Raw genomic sequence first — 7,066 nt, forward strand, 5'->3', positions numbered from 1 at the left:
TATATATATATATATAGAGAGAGAGAGAGAGAGAGAGAGAGAGAGAGAGAGAGAGAGAGAGAGAGAGAGAGAGAGAGAGAGAGAGAGAGAGAGGATATTTTAATGATGCAACACAGCCTATGATAGGATAACAAATGATAATTCATCTCCCTAGGATACAACTTGTTCAAGTTGCCCACTTTTTACCGTTCGTTTTCTCACAACTTTTAGTTTTCCAAGCATACTATATTGAGCCAATTCCATTTGGATAACTCACCCCTACCCAAATTGCATTTTAGATATTATAAACAAATCAACGGAAGGGTAACCATTGTTGAAACTTGAAATTCCAGAAATAAAGAAAATAGCATATGTTTTTTCTTTTCTATGATATTTCTTTTTAGAGTATATTTTCAACGTTGAACCTCGTCAATTCAACAAGAGATCAATGGAATTCACAACAGGGAAATTTCTAAATTAAGTATTACATTAGTTTTGCATAAATGTTAGTTTATTAACGTAACTAGTACACAAGTCATTTAATACTACGAGCGTTTTTATTTTTTGATCTTGTCCTTTCTAAAAACCATCTTATTAAATATCTACAACATCAAAAAATAAGAAAAAAATCACACCATAAAATAGCTTTGTTAGTGTTGTTTCCAAAATTGTGTCATTAAAGAATTTTCTAATGGGGTTTTTCAAAACCGTACCAAAAAATTATGTGGAAACCGCATCATAAAATATTTCGCTTTAAAAAGAATGAAACACACCAAAAAACAATTTGTATTCAAAAACATTGAACTATAACATTAATCTTTCCTGTAAAAATTTCATTCAAGTTTTTCATTTCATTCAAGATCCCTTGAAATCTCGTTCAAAATTTTCATTCAATATTTCATCTTTTATATAACGTTGGAGATGGAGTCTCTTCTTATAATTACGGATTTATCGATTACATGCTTGAAAACGCATGTGTGATATGTTCATTAGTTATCTTCTTTTCATTAATGACACTTGACTCTCCATTTTTCTCTTAATAATTGTAAATGAATGTCATATTTTTAAGTTTTAACGATGTTTTTCTGTTTAGAATCTTTACGGATGCTTCTTCTAGGGTGATATATCACCAAAAAAAAGGATCCAAAGACCTATGATGTTGCTTTACTGACATTCAATCAATGGGTATGGATCTGTTTTTTGCAGAATGAGTTTTGAGATGTCGAAAAAGAAATTGAAAACAACATTCATGTGATTTCTGAAGAAAATTTTCAATTGGTAGAGAAAAAAAATTGCAGAGATTGAAAACACTCTTTTAAGAGAAATTAAAGTCAAAGAAGGAGCAATTGGAACTTCTAATGGACCTGCAGTTGAAGAAAATTTCACTGTGGTATGCATTTTTTTGGGGTTTTAGTCCAAACCCCGACTTTTTTTTTTTTTTCTGGATTTATGGTCCTTTTGAGTCAGTTTCATTGCGAATTTGGTCCCTCTAAAAACTAAAATGATTTTGATACCCTTGGGTATTTATTTTCTATTTCTAAATTCATTTTTTTAAGTTTTAATAATTGTTTATTCATTTTAATAATTAAAATTTTGAAAAGGCTCTCTCTCTCTCTCTCTCTCTCTCTCTCTCTCTTTGTTGCTTTTCATCATAACTCAAAAATTTCATACAAAACCCAGGTAGAAGATAGTGAATTCAAATTCATTTATGACTTGGAAGTTCTCTCCCTCTCTGTTTCTCGCTCCTTGTATCTCACCCCATGAAGGATTTCATGGGCTTCGAATCGGTGAGTTTCAGAAGGCAATCAGAGATCATGAAGGCAATCGAACCCTCACAGGGTCCGATCAAAACCCTCCTCCCCTAACCCTTTTTCGATTTAATTCTTCCCTATTCTCTATTCATTTTTTGTATCTAATCTCTTTTCCCTCTTCTCTGGTGGATGCTTCCATCTTCAATTATTTGTCGAATTCGTTGTTGCTGATTACTCTTCATCTTTAAAGTTATTGTTACAGAGATTTCGAAGTCCGATAACAAAATTAATAGGGTTTTAAACTTTAGGCATATGTTCTTTTTTCGTGCCATCCTTTTCAATTCCATAGTTCTGGACTTTAAGGAATTCACAATTCAATCCGTGAAGATTATACATCCCCCGATTTCTCTCCCTTACTTACATCAGGTTCTGTTCTTTTTATCCTTTGGAAGCGTCTCCATATTGTTTCTCAACTTGTTCAACATCAGATTATCGATCGAGGAAGTCGATTTGGATCTCTGGATTTTTGTTTCTGAATTAGGCGCAAATTCTTTCTCTCCACAAAGATCGACTTCATATGTTATGTTTGGGTTATGTTTAGGTCGGTTTCCTTGACAGTATGATTCATGACTTCAAATTCGAGGTTGGGTGGTTGGATTTGGCTGTTAGATCGATGTTCCTCATCTTTTTCTAAGGTCTCCATTAGTTGGAAATTGGAGCAATAACAAGGTCTGATGGAAGCACAAACAAGCATGAGATGTAAATATTCCTAAATCAATATGTTATCGAATCCCTCTCAGGTCCCCAAACCGAAGGTTATCATACAAATATCCGGTAATGACTCAGTGGAAAGAAATCTAAAAAAGAGGAAAGATATAAAAGTGTTAAGAAGGAGTGTGGTGGGTTGCTCCAGAAATGAAAATAAGTGTTTGTTCTTGAAAACCCAAAAATATTGGGTGGAGAGAGAGAGAGAGAGAGAGAGAGAGAGAGAGTGGCCATTTATTTTTTAATTTGTTAAATAAATAAAGGAATATAAGATTTTAGAAAAATGAAAGTAAAATAGAAAATAAATACCCCAATGGCATTATAATCATTTCAATTTACCGAGGAACTAAAAATGCAACGAAACTACCTCAAAAGGACCATCAATCCAAAAAAATCATGATTTGGACTAAAACACCAATAAAATACATACCACAGGGACTATTTTTGCAATTCTATCTTTTTAATATAGGTTCAAATCTTTTCCATGACCTTTATATCTCCATGGTTTTATTTAATAGTTGAAAAGGTTGGAATTATCTTTAAATTTGATAACTTGATGATAATTTGATACAAACAGTTGTATGATAATATATCATCTCATTGTATACTAATGACTTGGCCTTTAAGCGAGCTTTAATTACTTTTACATGTGAATGTGACCACTTAATCAAGAAAATTTAGGGTATTTACTAGAAAAAGCAGTGGACAAAATAGAATTTTTTCTTCCCAGTAACATGACATAAGTAAAACCATAAACAAAATCATAATTTATTTTCTTATTACTTATATGGCGTTTAGTTCGTAGAATGTTTTTGAAGTAACTGAAATCTGTTAAAGACTTAGAATCTGTTAAGAATTCTAATCCAACTTCATATTCTGTTTGGTTGCTAGGAATGAAATTTGAATCCAATTCCATATTATGTTTGTTTGACAGAAAATGATATTGAAATTATATAAAATTAAAAACTTATCTTTTTTTTTTTGGCTTATTTTACTTTGTTTTATAACTTATATATAAAAATATATTATATAAATTGTAAAAATAATAAATGATGGTGATGGTGTGTCACACCCCCGGCCAAGGCGGAAAATATCGGGAGTAGTGACTAAGTTTATGGATCATAGATAAACTAAATATATAGCATAAGTATACCGATAAACAAAACAGCATACATATTTCACCATAAGGTTTAAATACAAAGTTCCTACAAGTGATAATAGATAGAAGTCGCCTTAAACAAGTAGGTTGATAACCAAAACTAGATAACTAAGTCGTGATTGGGTATATATTAATATTTGGACGTGATTGGTATTATAATAATTCCTTGAATAATTTACTAACTTTTTGCCAATTCAAAATTTATTTAAATAATTGTTTAAATAAATTTTCTAAAAATTCAATTTATTACTTTCCCTAAGTATTTAAATAAATCCAAAATTTTATTTAAACTTGAAATCAAATTTATAATTTCTATAAATTTATATATTCTATTTTTTTTATAAAATAAATCAATATTAAGAAAAAATATTATTAATCTTTTTTTAATAAATCAAAATTTATATAAAAATTATTTATTTAATTTTGTATTAAAGTTGGATTTGTTTTGAAAGGATTTGTCCAACTTAAGGTAAGTTTAAAACATTTTCATTAAACTTTCATTATTTAAAACTTGATTTGAAATAATTGTAAATATGGAGGGACTATTGCTGGACAAATACAAAGTTAAAGGACTAAAGTCAATAAAATTTCCCTGCAGTTTGATTACACGGTAGACCACCTCTTGTGTTTTTGGTGGCCTCGATGCAAACACGAAGAAGAAATAAAAAATCGATTCTTTCCTTCATTTTAAATGCATGGAGAGTTGGATAACGAACCAAGAAGGTGAAGATGCTTACTAGGTGGAGTAGTTGCAGCAACCGGTAATGATGGCGGTGACTTGGAGGCTGTAAGATTAATGGCGAAGGAGGTGGCAGGAGGCCACTTCGGTGGTCTTCTGTCGCCTTTTTCTTGCTGGGGACGATGGGTTTCCATCCAAATGAGGTGGAGAGACCCTTAGGGATCGAATTTAGCAACAAACACCAAGAGCGATAGAGAGATTTTGAGAAAGATTGTTAGAGAGATGGAGATCAAGAGTGAGAGAAGAGAAACTGAAGGTTGAGGTATGTTTTTGGAGGTGGTATAAGTTTTTTTTTTTTTTTTTTTTTTTTTTTTTTTTTTTTTTTAATATAGTTGAAGCTCCTAAATACAACACAAATTAACTATAGCTCCAACTCATCTTCTACTCTCTTGGGAAACTTACACACAAAGAAAAAGAGGTGGTGGAAAGGAGATCCATGTGGGTTTTGGTACAACAAGGAGGAGGATCACATTTTTTTGAGTCTATCATCCCATGTGGATCCTAGATGGGTTATACCTCCATTACAAGCTCAAAACACACAAAACTAGGTGCTTTGGGATCCGTACATCTAGATTTTTTTCAAAAGTACTGTTAGATAGAGTTTAATTTATAGATTCCAGAATATCAAACAGATTAATTTTTGGAGTTACGGATCTCCGGGAATTTGCGTTTGAAATTCCGTATCTTAACAACCCGCGGTGTCAGTTTTCATGAATTTTTTAAATATTTGCGTAAATTTTTTTTCAAATGTGAAATTAAATAATATACTATAACTTGAGTCCAAAAACGTTTTTAGAAATCCCATCGGCAAAGTGTAAGTGCCTCAACAGATCGATTTTATTTTATGCGACTAAAGAAAAATAATGTTTTATTGTCAGTTTTCTTAAAACTGTCGTATCGTTTGCATACTTTGGAAGTTCTTTATATTTTAAAAAATAGGGGAATATTTACTATAATATTTTAATGTTTGTTTTGTTCAGAATTGCTTAATACAAAATTTTAGTTTTTTTAGATGCATTAATTAGCGTTGTCGTTTAAGCGGTTTGATTCGGTTTACAGTCTACACATTTGGAAGTAAGGTATCATCTGACATCATGTAATAATTGAAATAAAATTATTTATTCTTCATTAGATGCACTAAAACTCAATAATTCATATTATCAAGAGATTCACAGTGAATTGGTCGGCTATAATTTTTTCCCTAAATTTCGAGATGTCACATTACGTCCCCGTTAAAGGAAATTTCATCCCGAAATTGAGTTCGTACCGATAATACACAGGGATTCGATAAATCATAACGTATTTGCATGGTACATGATCCCTACCTGGTCCTTCTATATCCTCCTTGTGCATACACGCCATATATAATCAAGATCGAATAGACGATCGAATAACTGATTCTACCTTAAGCCCACAATCAAACAAGGAAGAGGAAGTAAAGTAGAGTCACAAATCCTAAGTCTATAAAATCCTAATTATTTACAACCCTAACGTATACACTTAGCAAACAAAGATTACCAGCAAGGATCCTTAGTTTCTATATGAAAGATATGACTATCCTGGGTGAGAAGGAAATTAGAAATATATCTAAATTGATTTTACCATAGCTATTGTGTAGGTTTCATTAAGTTTGCGAAATTCATGTTTTGTCATGCATCAAAACCTATGATCGGTAAAGATTTTATCGGTAATAGTATTAAGACAAAATTGCAAAAATGGTCCCTGAGGTATGCATTTTTTTGGGGTTTTACTCCAAACAGTGACTTTTTTGGATTGGTGGTCGTTTTGAGGTAGTTTGTATGTCAAGATAGTCCCTCCGAAAATTGAAATAACTATAATACCCTTGGGGTATTTATTTTTCATTTCTCTTTCATTTTTTTAAATTAAATATTTATTTATTTATTTTAACAATTAAAAGATAATGGAGGACCCACCCCTCTCTCTCTCTCTCTCTCTCTCTCAAGCAAACACACACAATCCAGATCATCGACATTCATCATCTTCATTTTAGCCACCATCATCCATACATCAAGAATGTTGAACCCAAGCTTCCTTCTTCAACCACCGAAGCTGCACAACTGAAAACCCCACAGCAAAAACATGCACCGAGGTAATCATCCCCTGTCACCATTGATCACAAACACCATGGGGAAGAGATACACACACACTGAATATTTATTTGGGTTTGATTTTGTTTATGGTGTCGATTTCGATTTTGTTTCTCCCTCTAACCAGAACCAAAAACCCATGTAACAATTTTGATTTTGTTTTCAATCAAGTTTTTAGTTTTATTTCATACTTCTATTTTGATTCCGTTCAAGTTTATTTCTTCAAGAACCCATATGAATTCCAGATTTCTTTTTAATTCAGGGCACACACGATGAAACCGTTGAAATATGGGTTTATTTTTAAATGTCAAACCTTTGATTTAGTTGCAGGTTCTCTAAGGGTTTTGGAGCAAGAAACCCCAATATTTGATTTAGTTGACATCCTGTAATGGTTTTTGAATAAGGATGAAGGTTTCATCTTCATTATTTTTTGAGCAAGGATGAAGGGTCCTTAGTCACACCAGAAATCCATGTATGTGTGTGTCTTTTGGTTCCTCCCCTCATCTCTCCTCATCAACTTCCTCTTCCCTCCCACCTATTCTTCTTCACCATCGTTATCTCCACC

Source organism: Lactuca saligna, chromosome 4, assembly GCF_052625555.1.
Source record: "Lactuca saligna cultivar CGN05327 chromosome 4, ASM5262555v1, whole genome shotgun sequence".
In the NCBI taxonomy this organism is placed as follows: domain Eukaryota; kingdom Viridiplantae; phylum Streptophyta; class Magnoliopsida; order Asterales; family Asteraceae; genus Lactuca; species Lactuca saligna.